This window comes from Silene latifolia, chromosome 3 (assembly GCF_048544455.1).
Source record: "Silene latifolia isolate original U9 population chromosome 3, ASM4854445v1, whole genome shotgun sequence".
In the NCBI taxonomy this organism is placed as follows: Eukaryota; Viridiplantae; Streptophyta; class Magnoliopsida; order Caryophyllales; family Caryophyllaceae; genus Silene; species Silene latifolia.
The window spans coordinates 37,036,713-37,053,698 of record NC_133528.1 but is presented as its reverse complement, the minus strand read 5'-3'; the positions used below and the strand labels follow the sequence as shown (position 1 = coordinate 37,053,698).

Genomic DNA, 16,986 nt, shown 5'->3' with positions numbered 1-16,986 from the left:
CTCATTCATTTTATAATGATGTGTAGCAATGGCATTATTTAAATATGAGTAATATCTAATATACGTCCTTCTCAAAATACCCTTTTCGGAAGGAGGTTTAACCATTTCATTTTCATAATGAGGTTAAGTAATGACATTAGCATGGTTAATACTTAACTTAGCTCTTGTGGATATCGGTATATCAATCTTTGCAACTTCTAGTCATAAATCTCATTTATTTTCTAGGATGCAACTTTGATTCATTTAGGCTCTTAAGTAAATACCAATATTGAAACTATTGGTCAAATGTTGTTCATAAACTAGTCAAAACTCTTGTTAAGACTTTACATTAGTCATTCTTTATTCCAAAACTTTCTTTTGGTCTCCTCGTGTAGTTATCTTGAGTACATATTCTTTTGATTACTACACTTGGTCTCTTTTCTCATGTAGATATAATATATTCGAGACCATAGATCTCATCTATTCGAGTATACTATCTATATAGGTATATAAATCATCTTATCTTGCGTAGATCTCATTTACACAAGTACACAAATTTTGCTTGGTGTTCTTTGTGTCTTCATTTTCTCCCACTCTATCTTTAGAATGAATACACTAGAGATTCAAAGATAGCTTATGAGACACAAATAATGATTTTGAAGTATAAGGAGGACTATCTCATAGGTTGACTAATTGTTTTAGATTTAATAAGCGTACTTGGTGATTGACATTCCTTTAAGAGAGTTCATCAACTCAATATCACTTTATAATTGATCATACACAAGCCTTAAGCTTGTGGACATATAATGAATCCCATCATTATAGTTGTCTATTAGATCACTTTAAGTGAATGATCATATGTTTCTATGAGAAAGCGTATAAAGACGAATTTTAGAACAAGGATAAAATACGATAAAACGGGTGACTTGGGTTGCAAACCAAGCCACCATTATCCAAAATACAACCATTATCCAAAATACATTTCCATGTCGAACACGGAAATCAAAAGGTTCTAAAATCCGAAACATAAATTAAAATAAGACAATAAAAAGCCAAGCTTCATGGAAGCTACTCCTAGCTTCTTAATGGTTTCTCAAGCTTGCTTTTCTTTTCCCTTGTCCTTGCTTGGTGGAGGCCTTATTTACAATAAAAAGGGGATACATTATCACAACTTTGTATCACAATACCATAGTTGAATTTAGAAACATAAAAGAAAGGATAGTCATTTACCTACTGGAGTGATCTTTCCAGCTTTAATATCACCAAGATATTTGGAACAATTTATTTTTCAATGTCCAACACCATTACAATAATGGCATTTATCAAGAGGACCCTTCTTGATCTTGGAAGTGCTAACTTCATAAGTCTTAGCTTTGGTGAAAGTGGGAGCTTGCTTCTTACCCTTCTTCCCATTCTTCTTGAACTTCCCCTTGCTTTTGGTGCTTATGTTAAGCACATCCTTAGGTGGATTAACATTTAACCCCATGTCTCTTTCGGCTTGCACAAGTAACTTGTGCAACTCTTCAAGAGACACGTCCTTGTCTTGCATGTTAAAATTCACCCGGAATTGAACATATGCCTTGACTTTGGATAAGGAGTGTAGAATCCTATCTACAATGAGTTCTTTGGGGATTTCAACTTTTTGAATCTTCAAGGTCTCGACTAGCTCCATCAATTTGAGCACGTGAGGGCTAACCTTTTGGCCCTCTTTAAAGTCGAGATCAAAGAATGCCGCGGCCGCCTCATATTGGACGATCCGCGGAGTTTGTGAAAACATTGTCACAAGCTTGGAATAGATTTCATTAGCGGTGCCCATCTTAAAGGCTCTCCTTTGGAGATCCGCCTCCATCGCAAAGCTCAACACATTTTTCATTGCGGCGGACTCCTTGTGGTAAGCCTCATATGCTTCCCTAGTAGCGGCACTCGACCTAGCATTAGGTTCGGGTGGAGAGGCCTCGGTGAGGTAACGAAGCTTGTCGTCACCTTGGGCGGCTAATTTGAGTTGGGCATCCCAATCGGAGAAATTTGACCCATTCTTTTCAAGTTTACAACGATCCATGAAGGATCGGAGCCATGAAGTATTAGTGAGAGGTGTGGCATTTGGGTTTGGAGCGGCCATTGGTTATGAGAAATAGGAGTAGTCTACAGAAACAAAATAGTAGGAATAAAACATATGTCGTTTTCAAAATAATAACACTTGTAAAAATTCAATTTAAACAATTTTGATTGCATTTATCTAGTGACCTCTACCCAACTTGATAAATGATTCCAAGACCCAAATTCATATCAACTTAGGGCACGGTGTGCCGAAATACCCTTTATTAACATAACTTGGTGGATTAACCTCTTAATCGATTCTACTTTTAGAACTCTTGGTCGATAAAATTACATTAATATTTTATCTCTAGCCCGAAACACATCCGGAAATCGTCGTGAATACTTTCGTTGAGTTCAACCCAAATTTCGAATAAATGTGTCCATGATCCAAACTCATATCAACTTAGGGCACGGTGTGCCGAAATACCCCTCATTAATATAAATTCGGTGGATAGACATTTATCACCCACTTCCCCTACGTAACAAGGTTTGTACCCCGGGGTGGCCGAGTGCACTTCCTCACGAAATAGGTTTTCATGGTTTCTACTTTTTGGTAAGGCTATGTCTCAATTGTTTATTTTAAGCGAGAGGTCATGTCAATTTATTATCTATCACGTTTTAAGTGAACTAAAGCGGTGAACTACGATAATTATAATTGACACGGTCGATAAACTCGATTAAAAGAATGATGCATGTTTTAGTTATGGCGATTAAGCGATGCATGCAACATATAAATAAAATGCAAAGCATAAAATAAATCCTAGTATGGCCTTCCTAAAATAGAAAATCTAATTAACTATTACATATTCGGAAACCAACTCCATTGGTCCCTTGAACTTCGGTTTTGGCACGCATCTCGAGGTAACACCGTCTTTATGTATCGCCTTCTTGAGTGACACCGTCTTCAAGGAACTCCGGAATAAATAAATTACATAACAAATTACATAATTTCCTATTATACATTTGTAATTAAAATAAAATAAATCTATTAAATTACAAAACGGTGATACGATATCACAATAAATTACAACCAAATCGATATTCCCATACATTTCGGGTAATACCAATTAAAACTAAGGCCATACTAAGTAAAAATTACATAATTCAAAAATTACATAAAATAAAATTATGACAATCATAAATAAAATGCAGCATTATAATATGTATGAACATGCCCAATTTTATGCTAAATCGCCTTTAAGGAGCCAATATCGTATATTAAACGGTTTTTACGGATTTGCGTGATTCAACCTTTTAAAATCACAATGAATTTACATAAAATCATATTTATGTACAAGTTAATTACCCTAATCAACTTAGGACTCAAAATTAGTCGCCACTAACTATTTGACTATAATTAACTTATATTTCTTAAAATTGTTCATTAATGGACCCAAAATTACAATAAAATGCTATAAACTCCAAATAAATCATAAAAATTTCAAATAAATTCAAAATTTGAAATTCAAACTCATGAACATTCTGGAAAAATACCATGACACTCATAATGTTCAAAAACTTAGGTTAAAAATTTCGAAATTTATCGGGAAAAATAATGTTGCGGTTTATCGGATTTATCAAATATAATCATAAAAACATGAGAAAAATTATATTTATCAACTTTTCAATTTTAGATCTGAAATGGGTAATAAAATGCAACATGTGACGTTTTTTCTTAGTCATGAAGTATGTTTTAGCAATTATTCACTAATTAAAGTCACTATTTATGCTATTTTTCATCAAAAATTCATAAATCATGCATAAAGACTTCATAATATCCTATTATTTTACACACATCTTGTAACATTGCATGTGACAATATACTAAATTTATATGACCAGATTCGAAATTTATCTCATATTAACCTATTTTTCATTTAAATTCGATTTTTATCATGAAAAATCCATATTTCGAGCATAAAAACTTCAAAAATTCTGAAAATTTACAGGTCATCTAAAAATAATATATGTGAAAACATAGCCAAAAACCACTGGAAAATTCGAAGTTTAGCTAATTTTAGTCCGAAAATGACATTTTTATCCTAAAATCACATTTTTAACGCCATTATTTTATAAGATGAACAATAAAAATCCATAAATTAACCAAAAAATCCTAAATATATTTTAGGACCAGAAACTTTAACATGCATAATTTATTTCGTGATATATCATAATAACACAAATTTATAAGTTTTATATGTTAATCGTATAACTCGGAAAAACTATAACCGATTTGCATGCAAACAACCTAAGGCTCATGATACCGCTTGTTAGAAATCTATATCTCATTACTTAACATATTTATATATGTTTCAAATTAATTTAGTCATAAAATTAAATGTAGATCTTATGCATGCAAATAATAAAAGAATAAGAAAGAAATCATCATCTTACATTGAAGATTTTGGATTATTGGGCACAAGTAAGATCTCCTTCTTACTTGTTCTTGAGCACTCCTAAAATGGAAGAACAAGGATTCAAGTATAGAATCCCTCCCAAGGAATAATACCCAAGGTAATCTCTTAACAAAATTAATATTATTATTACAAGAACAATATTAATTTAAATAAAATTGACCCAAAAATCTTTATTTTGTTCTCTTATTTTGGTTAAGAGAGGGAGAAGAAGGAAGAGGATTTATCTCTCTAAAACTCTTATTTTAGATGGTTGTATGAATGAATAAAACACTAACATTTTTATGTAATGTATAAGGTAAAATTAGAGGAAAAACCCATGGTATTTCCTCTCACAAAACCGGGTAGGAGGGGGAGGTGGTGATGCCCAATGCATGATCAAAGTGCTCTTCACAATTCGATCACTTAGACCGTATCTTATTTAATCAAATTATAATGAGATACGTAAATATTACTTCCAAAATCGTCCGTCAATTTTAAGTAATTTAATTAACCCGTATCGTCATACGATCAATTAAATAATCAATTAAGAGTGTTACCCTTTAGGTATGACCTAAGGGGATCAACTGATCACCACCGTCGCACGACAGTAATGTCAAACTCTAGTCAGTCAATCATTACCGATATGTGTGGACCAGTTGACAGTAAAATATTACTTCCCAATTGTATTCTTTAAAATGAGACTTAAACATGTGATCATCATGATCGACAGTTGTGACTGCATTATTGTCGGAGGACACATATTCCAACAATTTTGGGTTATGATGGTTGTGGCTAGTCGAAGGGAATAGTGCGATAGGAATTGTCCACCCCCTTGTCAGGGTTAAAACAATATCTCAGGGCCACTCGAGGAGTAATGAACCGGAAACTCGTGGCCACGCTCGGAAGACATCTATGGTAGATAATTCCGGTCAATCAGTTATTCTCCAGATCGAGAAAACCACTCTCGATATGATCACTTGCAAGTACGACCTGAAAGACACCTTGCATTGAGTGGGAGATAGTAATAGGACAAGAGAATTGGTGACGCACACTTGTCGAGGACAAGTGGGAGATTGTTGGAGTGTCCCCGACAATAATGCGATCACAATTGTCGATCATGATGATCACATGTTTAAATCTCATTTTTAAGAAAACGTAAGGGATGATTCATTATATAGTCAACTGATCAACATTAATCGGTAACGATTGGCTTGCTAGAGTTTGACGTTACTGTCGTGGGACGGTGGTGGTCAGTTGATCCCTTACGGTCACACCTAAAGGATGATGCCCTAATCTGTAAAGTTGATTAATTGTATGACGATACAAGTTGATCAATTCCTTAAAATTGAACAATTCAATTAGTGAGAGAGAATATTGATATCTTATTGTAATGGGATTAAATAAGATTTATTTTAGTAATAAAAATGCTTTATTACTAAAATTGCTTATTGTTTGAGAAACAATAGAGATAAGAATGAATGGTTGATTATAATTACAAGATGTTGTGAATTATAATTAAATGACCCTTTTTATGTGATCAAGTATCACTAGTCAATTTGTTGAATGTAATTTAATTAATTTGTAAAATGATATTTATGTGATAAATATGCATTAAATTAATTAATAACATGTAACATACTACATGTGACATATTGTGTGACAATTGACAAATTGACAAAATAAAATGGTGGTCCATATTATGTGTGTGAACCGAAATGGAGGTGGTGTTAGTGGGTTGTGGTTATTTTATTTTATGTGATAAAAATAAAATAATGATACCTATATCAACTAGGCTTACATGCCTAAGGTTTTGAGAAGACCAAAAAGAAAAAGTGAAGGACCATATATTGGTCCACTTCCTCTCCCAAAACCGGTGCACCTACACTTACAAGGACAACTTTTGTTCTTCATTACTCTTTATGCTTGTCCATTAAAAATACATGCAAACTCTCTCAAACTTTGTTCATCTTTCTCCAAAATTAGAGAAATCATGATCAGATTGTTCAAATCAAATTACTAATATTATTAGTGTAATATATGAGAGTTAGTAATCAATTTTAAGGTAAACTACTAAACAAATATCTAGCACATATTATTTAGTAGAGATAAGGGATAATCTTGGGTGCAATCAAGAGAAGTGGCTTCTACACTTGAAGTCTTTGGAGGATCATTCCATTACTCATCATAGCTCAAGAACAAGTGAAGGTAGGAGACCTTACTTGTGCCCATAAACCGAAATATTCAATGTAAGGAACCGGTTTTCCTTTACACTTACTTATATGTTTTGCATGCATAAGATCTTTAAGTTTTTATGACTAAAACTTTAAACTAAAATATGTGATATATAAAATATGATTTCCAACACTTTTATTGTTATTTAGTTTAGTGATCTTCTTATCTCAACCCAAATTATGCCACCCCTAGACACCACTACTTGCAATCGAAAATCCAACATCAATACCCGTCCCTTGGGATCCGACCTTTACTTACCTCTTTACTAATAGTAGATTTGTTTGTGAAGATTATAAATATTGTTTTGGTCTAGGTACTCCTAACGACAAGTAACCGAAATCTAAGCTCAAAGCGGACCGACCAGGTAGGTTTTCTTACTCAGTACTGTTGATTGGTTGTCATGTGTGGTGTATAGTATCGTTGAATGTGTGATAATATCATTATGGTTGTGTGCGGGGTGCGTCCCTCGCTGAGTGGAGTCATCGTCAGGAATGGCTTCACGCCCTTGATTCGCCACTTGTGGTTTCCGTCACAAGGGGGATGTGCACATTAATGGTCATTGGGTTATTCGCTCTATGATTTTGAGCGGGGCTTAGGTGGTAAGGCTGCGGTCCCCACTGGCGGAGTGGATTACCGGTTGCGATTGGTAATCTGGCAAAACTATACCTTTGCGTTAGTCAGATGATGATTAAAGGATTATTGGAGTTGCAGATCGGCGTGTGTGTGTTGTACCATTGTTGTATGTTGTTTTTCAGTTACTGACCTTGTGTGGTTTTGTTTGTCTTTCTTTCTTGTTATGTGTCTGCCGTGATTCATTTTGGTGAGCAGTCAGTCTTAGCAGGTGTTGATATAGAGCTTGTCTGGGTACATCGGAGGGACAAGTCTTGGCATGCAATAGTCTCACCGTAGTTGTGTTATTCATTAGTTGTATCTTTCCTTTTGTTGGGTTAAACTTGTAATAAACTTTTATAGTTCTTTTATTGACATTATGATATACTATTCCTCGGGCAACCAAGATGGTAATGCCCGTATCTGCTAGGAAAGGTCTTGTTATGGCTCCTTGATAGATGGGGGTGTTACACTATTACACCCGAGTAAAATAGAGGTGAAGATGTAAAGAGTTTGTGAGAGGCCTTAAGTTAAGACGATCTTAAACAAGAATAATTATAAACTCTTTTTAAGGTCGTCTCAACTTAAGCCTATATCACAACGCTTTTTACATTCCGGTGTAAATTATCTTGTCAAACCCTCTAACTATATCTTCCTAGTAAATTCTATAGTTACCATAAGAAAAAGAAGCAGAATGATACCATCAATCGACTAAAGTTCATTGTTAATATACCCCATCTTACTCTCTCTCTTTCTCTGATTCAAACCAAATCATGTCCCTGTATATTTATTTTCATTTCATGCTATCAATTAATCTCATCCCCTTGATTCATATCCAAATCAAAGCTTAATCTTCAAGCAATATTTACTAATTCAATACCAATCCACACCATATATCTACTTTTAATCTTAAATTCCTAATTCATTGTAATAATTTTCACATATTCTGAACCCTAAATCTCAAGTTCATCTAAAATTAAATAATCAGTTTACAGCCTCTTGAGAATCTCAGTAACACAAACAAAAACCAACTATGAAAAAATCATTGTAAAAGAAGGAAGATTATAAACAATATAATAATACCAATTTAAAAAAATGAAGCGGAAAAAGTACCTAGTACTTGTCGTAGGAATATTAGGGATTAGAGAAAAGGTGTGAATGTGTGATGAGAAGAATAAGATCAATTTACCATGATATGTACCATGCTCTTATACAGAAAATTCAAGCTCGAATTTCCCAATGGGCAAGTAAAAACCTATCTTATGCAGGGAGGATTCAATTAACAAATTCTGCAATTTTTGGTTTGGAAAGTTTTTGGTGCTCTTGCCTCTTCTTACCTGCTACAATCATTAAGCACATTGAAAAATTATGTAGGCAATTTCTATGGGGATACAAGCAAAGAGAAAGGAAACTTGTCTTCTTTAGTTGGGACAAAATTTGTAGAGAGGCTAAAGCAGGAGGATTTGATATTAGGGAATTGCTCAGTTGGAATAAAACGTTATTGATGATGAAGCAATTCTGAAAACTCACCGATAACCAGACTGTCTAGTCTGAGTGGATGCAGGCTTACACCATAAAGCTTGCCAACATCTAGACCATTCAGCCCCTAGTTTCTTCTTCTCCTGTTTGGAAACGGTTGACCCTTATAAGGGACCAATTTCTTCAAGCTGCAGGAGGTCATGCCCAAGCTATCCAATTACTAGCAAGCAGGAAAAAATCATCCAGAATGCAGGGCATTTATCAGGTGTTCAGAGGAGCTTTCCCTACTCATTTATGGACTAAAACTGTGAAAGATGCTGCTATTATGTAATTTTTCTTATGGCAATGCAAAACAGTCTCTCCACAACTGATAATCATTGTAAACGAGGATTTAGCCTGGCCAGTAAATGTGCTTTGTGTATGCAGGCTAACGAGACAAGGCCACACCTATTCTTCAGCTGATCTTATTTTACCCAAGTTTATCAGGCCATTCTAAATTGGCAAAGCATCACTTGTAGACCTTTGAGCCTCAATCATGAAGCAAGAAGGCTAGCTGCACAATCAGGCAAGAGTTGGAGAAAGAGTTGGGCCAAGGTAGCTTTACCTGCTGTGGTTTACTAGTTATGGTCTGAACGCAATACTATGATTTTCTCTGACAAATTCCGAATCCCTGAGCATCTTATTTATGTTATCAAAACTTTGGTTAGGACTAGGCTAATTGCTAGTTCACATGGTTTATCTAGTGAGAACATTATTCATTGTTTAGAGGCTTAGATTAACTTGATAGTTGGATACTCTTCTTTGGGTGTTTCCTTTGTAAGATTGGCTCCTTTCCATTAATGAAAGCTCTAACTTCTTGCAAAGAAAAAAGAATAAAAACAATTTTAATTTTTATAAGGGGCAAAAAAATGTGGGAACTGGTATTTCGCGGTATTTTTTTTTTTGGGTTTTGGCGCTTAAACAGTACAAGAGCAGCGTGAAAATAGAAACAGAAGTAGCAAAATTTCTAGGGGTCAATTTTACAATTTCTGTTTAATAAAACTTGTTTTTAGTTTCCATAAAAGTAATGTTTGATCCAGTTCCTAATTTTTCAGTTAAAAAAAAAAAACTTGAAAAATGGGGTCAAACACATACTTAATCTTCCTGGAAATCTTAAGTATATGGTTCATCTCTTCATTTTAATCACAAGCTCTTTATCTTGAGCTTGACTTGAGCTTCTTGCATGACTTGAAACTTGTTCTTGTACTTTGTCACTTTACTTCACAAAACGTCTTGCTAAATTATAACCATGTTTAATCTAAAACAACGAAACAAACGATTACGAGCACCAAGTATATATTTAATTAAACACACTTGTCATTATCAAAACACAATGGCATATAACTATATGGTCCAACAATAAGACTAAAATAGAGAAGACAAAAAATGAATTCAAGCAAGTTATGATGGCATCTTGCTGGGGAGACCTTGACACTGAAGATGACGAGCGTTCCTAAGAAGAAGAGGTTGCCAATCTATGCTTGAGGAACATTAGTCTTGATATAATTTCAGATAGTGACGGTGATAGCAACGACTCAAGATCAGAGTTTTGTCTATTGGGAGAATTAGATTCAGAAGATGAAATGAAGAGGTAAGCTTTAATCGTCTTAAGAAATTAGTTAAGAAATTGTCTAAAAGACCCTTAATAGAATATTTTGAGCAAACTCTCGATAAGTGTCATGAACAATGTCTTGAGTTGAAAGATCTAAAAGAACAAATTCTTGATATTACCGAAGAGAATAAAGTTCTAAAGGCTAAAACAAAAACTAAGTTCTAAAGTTATGGCTAATTCAGCCACAACCTCAGAATCTGCTAAAGCTAAGAAAATCGCTCTTGATTCTAAAGTTGTAGCTAATGAAACTATAACCTCAGAGTTGAAATTGCACATTAAACGTCTTCAAGCCAAGGTTATAGCTAAAGAAGTTATAACCTTAGAACTGAGGAAAGTTAATGAACTTCTTAAATCGGAGGCTACAACTAGAGAAGTTGTTTTTTTTAGATCAAACGAAAGAAATTGATTCTCTTGTTCAACAATTGAAAGCATCTAAAGTTCATCTATCTAATATTAAGAATCAACATTTGGACGTGGTGTTTCTTCTTAAAATATTTCACGACTAGATTACGATTAGTAAAAAAATGGGTTCGAGATAGAAAGAGAAGTAGATAAAAAATAGAAAAAAAACTCAAAAATAGAGAAAAAGAAAACCTAGGGATCTGTTTTGCTGAAATTATAACGGCAGCCGCTAGAAACATTAGATCTTCTTCATCTTCTTCGATTACTGCACAAAAAATGGTAATAAGTATGATCCTCTATCTCATTCTAGTATGGAAGAAGTTCCGGCTCTAACCAGAAACAACCAGGGACCTTCAACTGCTGATAATCGTAAGGAAAAGCGTATTCATGAAGTTGTGGGTGTTCCTGCAGCTCTAAATTTTGAAACTTTAGTTGAGATAAAACTCTCCCTGATGACAGTATCCCATTTGTTGCTGAATCTCTTGAGGTTGTTGTGGAGGAACCTATACCTGGGATTCTGCAATTTACGGCTGAAGAGGTCAAGGTGGAGATGGAATATGTTGGGAAATGTGTCCTCAACAATAGTGCGATCACATGATTTAAATATCATTATTAAATCTCATTTTAAGAATACATATGGGATGTAATATTTTACAGTCAACTGGTCCACACATATCGGTAATGATTGGCTGACTAGAGTTTGACATTACTTGTCGTGCGGCGGTGGTGATCGATTGATCCCCTTAGGTCATACCTATAGGGAAATACTCTTAATTGATTATTTAATTAATCGTATACCGATACGAGTTAATTAAATTGCTTAAAATTGACGGATGATTTTGTGAGTATAATTTACGTATCTTATTGTAAATATGATTAAATGAGACACGGTCTAAGTAATCGAATTGTTTTATTACTTAGATGAAATCATTGTTTACAGAAACAATTGAAACGGAATGAATAAATTATTATAAATACAGAATGTTGTAATTTATAATTTGGAAACATTTTTGGTACGAGTAATTTCGAATTACTAGTCGATTTTGTAAATGACATATTTTATGAGTATGTTGATTTTTAATAAGTTAAAAATACATTACATTGTGACATGTCATGTAACATGTTACATGTGACAAATTGACAAATGACAAAATAAAATGGACCATCCATTTTATAATGAAAGTGCCGAAATTATGGAGGGAGTTAGTGGAGAAATTGTGTTAATTGTTTAAGTGGAAAACACAATGATGAAAGCTAACAAGTAGCCATGCAAACCTAAGCTTTTGAGAAGAGAAAAAATAAAAGGCATTGGCCATACTACCCAAGGCCAATTTTTCGGCCAACCATAGAAGAAAAGAAAAGAGTTTTTCTTTTCAATTATTCATTCTTTCTTTATCATCTTATTTTCTAGTGTAAGAAAATCTATCAAAAAACTCTCTACAATTTATGATAATTCTAGAGAAATAAACTCACAAAAATTACTCCCTCTTGACCGAGATATTCAAGAGAAAAACACAATTTATTTTGTGTCAATTTTATAGTAAAACTAATATTATTACTAGATCTAAATAATGTTGGTTGTTATGAGTGTTCCTTGGGTATATGTCTTTGGAAGAGATTCTACCTTTGAATCTTGTTAATCCATAAAGAAAGCTCAAGAACTAAGTAAGGTAGGTGACCTTACTAGTGCCCAAATATCCAAAACATGCAATGTAAGGAACCGATTTCTTCTTTTAAATATTGATGTTTGCATGCATAAGATCATTAGTTAATTTTATGACAAATTAAATTAAAACATATATGAGTATGTTAAGTATATAGATCTACTTTTCCTTCAATCGGTATCATGAGCCATGGTTGTTTGCATGCAAATCGGTTAAAAGTTTTTCCGAGTTATAAGAATAACATATAAAACTTGTACAATTTGTGTTATTATGATATATCACGAAATTAATTTGTGCATGTTAAAATTTCTGGTCCTAAAATGTTTTTAGGATTTTTTGGTTAATTTACAGATTTTTATTGTTCATATTATACAATAATGGCATTAAAATATGATTTTATGAGTAAAAATGTCATTTTCGGACTAAAATTAGCTAAACTTCGAATTTTCCAGTGATTTTTGGATATGTTATCACTTATATTATTTTGAGATAGCCTGTAAATTTTCATAATTTTTGGACTTGTTATGCTCGAAAATTGGATTTTTCATTATTAAATTCGGATTTAGGTGAAAAATAGGTTAATATGAGATAAATTTCGAATCTGGTCATAGAAATTTAGTATGTTGTCACATGCAATTTTACAAGATGTGTGTAAAATAATAGGCTATAGTGAAGTCTTTTTGCATGATTTATGGATTTTTGAAGAAAAATGGCATGAATAGTGACTTTATTAGTGAAATATTGATAAAACATACTCTATGACTAAGGAAAAACGTCCAATGTTGCATTTTATTATCTTTTTCAGATCTAAAATTGAAAAGTTAATGAATATAATTTTTCTCATGTTTTTATGATTATTTTTGTTAAAAACCGATAAACCGCAACATTGTTTTTCCGGATAAAATTCAAAATTTTTAACCTAAGTTTTTGAACATTATGAGTGTCATGGTATTTTTCCAGAATGTTCATGAGTTTAAATTTCAAATTTTGAATTTATTTGAAATTTTGTGATTTATTTGAAGTTTATAGCATTTTATTATAATTTTAAGTCAATTATGAACAAATTTTAGTAATATGAGTTAATTATGTTCAAACAATTAGTGATGTGACACCCTCATTTATTGCGGAAAAGTAAACACGTAATTTTACAGAAAAACTGTCAGGATATGTTTGTAATTGGTTCAACTAATTAAAAACCTGTCATTTTTAAAACTTTTCTAAACCATTCACAAACATTTCCAGAAGGAGGATGCCAACACCTGCAAATGCTAACAGACTAATTTACATAACTATACTAAAGCTGCGAGAATAAAGTGATACAAACCAAAGAAAAAGAGGGAGACATATGTCCCTAAAATGTATGTGACACAAAAAGGGTTTAAGGGTCACAATGAAATAAAACCAGTCTAGGTCCCAAGGTTACTTTGCTCGCTAGCTCGTCCATGTACCCCATATATGCATCACCTACCTGTCATTCGCATTTTATACAAATACGAAAGCCACAGTCAGTGGGGAGTAACTCCGAGTTCTCCCAGCCACGAAATGTCATAATTAATATAACATGTAAACATAAGAATATGAATACGAATCACACAATGCCTTAGCATATAGATGCTAGACAATCGTGCTTATCATGTGAACAACAATATAACAACACATAGTCCTAGCATGTGAAAACTAGACCGACTCATACTACACTATCATGTGAATCACATAACATCCAGGAATCCAAACTCTATCAACCATAGCCGGCTTGCATCTCACCTTCTATGATTCATAGAATCACCATACAAGAAAGGGCAATATATCAAAGACAGGCATAAGTTCTTAGTACGGTCAATAGTCACTTTGTAACTCGAGTCTATACCACGAGGTAGGGAAGGTAATCGAACCGGTATCTTGGCTCAGCGGTTACTATTAAGAAAACATGGCCAAGAGACAACACAACCCTAGCCTAAAATCTGCGCAGACCTAGACATGCGGATACACACCACCGCACCCAAGACTCACAACTTTTTTTAAAACAAAGTGAAGTGAGTACCCTAAGGACACCACCGAAGGGTTGGCTAGTACTTAAGCTGACCCCATACTATCAAAATAAGTACCCGAGGTCATGCCCCAACTTGGATAAACATCCACTAGTCGGGAAACACAAAGGCTATCAAGCAGTGAACATATACTCGTCAAAGACTATAAAGACCTATCTATGATGGAGGCCGAAATACTCACCTAGGACCTAGTCCCACTAGTCCCGACTTGAATATTTTAACCCACACCACACACGACTCACCACACAAGTCAATTAAGACACCCACTTAACCTTAAGAGGGCAAAAAGTCCTACTTACCAACATAAAATCTAATATTCTATCATGTGAAAGGCTATATAAATGTCTAATCAAATATAAACCAACGAAATCCTCAATACCAATTTCCAATTCTAACAATATTAACCAAATTAAAGGCTTCGGGGAATCTAGGGCCGTTTTTACAATATAAGAAACTACTTAAATCAACTAATTACACATGTGAGATAAAAATATAATGAATAGCCTAAAACGAGAAAAAGGCCGACTATCTAATTCATTCAAAATTTCATCCAACCGAATTTTTACCCGCAACCCCAGCCCTGCGACAGGTACGGGTCAAATTGCGGCTGACCAATCACTCAATTAATCGACATCGCATCGAGTCAAAGGGACTAAGGCTCAGTTTTCGGCACAATCAACAAAACATTACAATTATCGCTATAAAATTCATTTGAGCCTATTAATTACAATTTCATTTTGTAAACTATCCTAACATGTGATAACTATTAATATGAGCACAATTTTACCATCCTTATTATCTTTACTACTAACATTATTCATTCACCTAAACACTTATCAAACAACAGGCACACATTAACTACTAATGTGACATTACTTCGTCGAGTAACTCGGAATAGTTACCTTACGCTAGCAAAGAGACAAGTAAAAACTTGAGAAAGCTTCTAAAACCCCAAAATTACTCTTCATCTTCAACCACATATGAGCCACCTAAAAATTATGTGATAGGACGATATTAACGAATTATCTTTATATAAAATATGAGACGGAAATTAATTTAAATCAAAACATGTAAATCATATTCATTAGCTACTGTCTTATGTTCATAAACCATTATGACCCTCCCTTCGACGACAGCATACCAAGAAAATTTTCACAACTTTTACGCCCTAGAAACAGTCCCATAAAGCACCATTTTATCCGTCCCAAAATCGAGCCCAAACCAGATCACACGGCTCCCAAAACCGAGGCCAAAACAGCCCACACGGCCTCCATTTCGACTGTCCCAAAACAATCAAGGCCGCACAAAATCGGTACCAAAACAGAGTTCAATCAATCCTAAACCAGTCCTAAACCGAGTCAAAACAGTCCCAAAAATGTCCCAAAGTACTGCAAAGCGGACTCAAAAACAATCTAATTTATCGCACAATACCACAACTAAACAAGATCCCAAATAGCATCCCAAAACGATCTCTACATGTCGATACACCGTCTCAAATATACCACTTACTAGCTAGCATCCCAAATGATCCCTAGAGGTCGGTATACACCGTCTCAATCATCTCCACATATCGGTATACACCGTCTCAACTATACAACTGACTAATTAACATCCATAATGATCCCTATATATAATTATACACCGTCTCAACTATAAAACAGACTAACCAAACTTTCAAAATACACATATTTTACAAGTAATACTGAGTAACCTATCATTATTACCTTTTTCCGATTGAACTAATCATTTATGACTAACAAATATTCTACCAGACCGTCTATTTTAGTACATACAACCGTCTTATAATAAACAAAGCTAAAAATATAAATTGGGTTTGTAAAAATACATAACGAAAATGAATTTTACTTACAACGGATTGACGGAAACGACGAGAGGAATGCTATGGAACGAAAATCGTCGAAAACGGATGAGAAACGGACGACCGAAAATCGATTTTGCGATTGACAGAGAAAAAAAAAATGAAACGTGAAAAGAAGAACAAAGAAGGAAGTAGAAGAAAAGAAGAAGACGTGCGTTGTTTATAAATGAGACAAAAACACCTTTAGCTGCTATTAATTATACGTACGTTTCTTCGTCGTTAAGAAACTTCGATCGTTATTAAAACCGTTTCGAGTTAAATTTAACCGATTTAAGTAAAAGTTTCAGTAATAAAACGGAATCAATAATAAATAAATTTAATGAGTGAAAATAAAATAAACTCAGCTAGTTAACGGAAATAATACGATATCCGCTTGAATCGGAATTATTAGCGATTTTTACGAAACTAACGGATATTAATAAAAATTGCTAATTTAGTGAAATAAGTTCAAAATAGCTAATTGGACGGTTTTGTTCCCAAAATCCATCTCGGGTTTACTTAAAACAACTTTCATAAGGACTCGTAAAGAAACGGGAATTATTAAATAAATA

The 16,986-nt window shown here is 33.8% G+C and overlaps 1 long non-coding RNA gene across 1 annotated transcript; it reads right to left on the bottom strand.

Annotated features, from left to right (window-relative positions):
- Positions 1–13,774: 13,774 nt before the first annotated feature.
- LOC141646044 (uncharacterized) lies at positions 13,775–15,582 on the bottom strand. Its single transcript, XR_012545303.1, has 2 exons — positions 15,459–15,582; positions 13,775–13,976 (listed from the first exon to the last, which is right to left on the bottom strand). It is a non-coding gene; the product is annotated as an uncharacterized LOC141646044 (long non-coding RNA).
- Between the last annotated feature and the right edge of the window lie 1,404 nt (positions 15,583–16,986).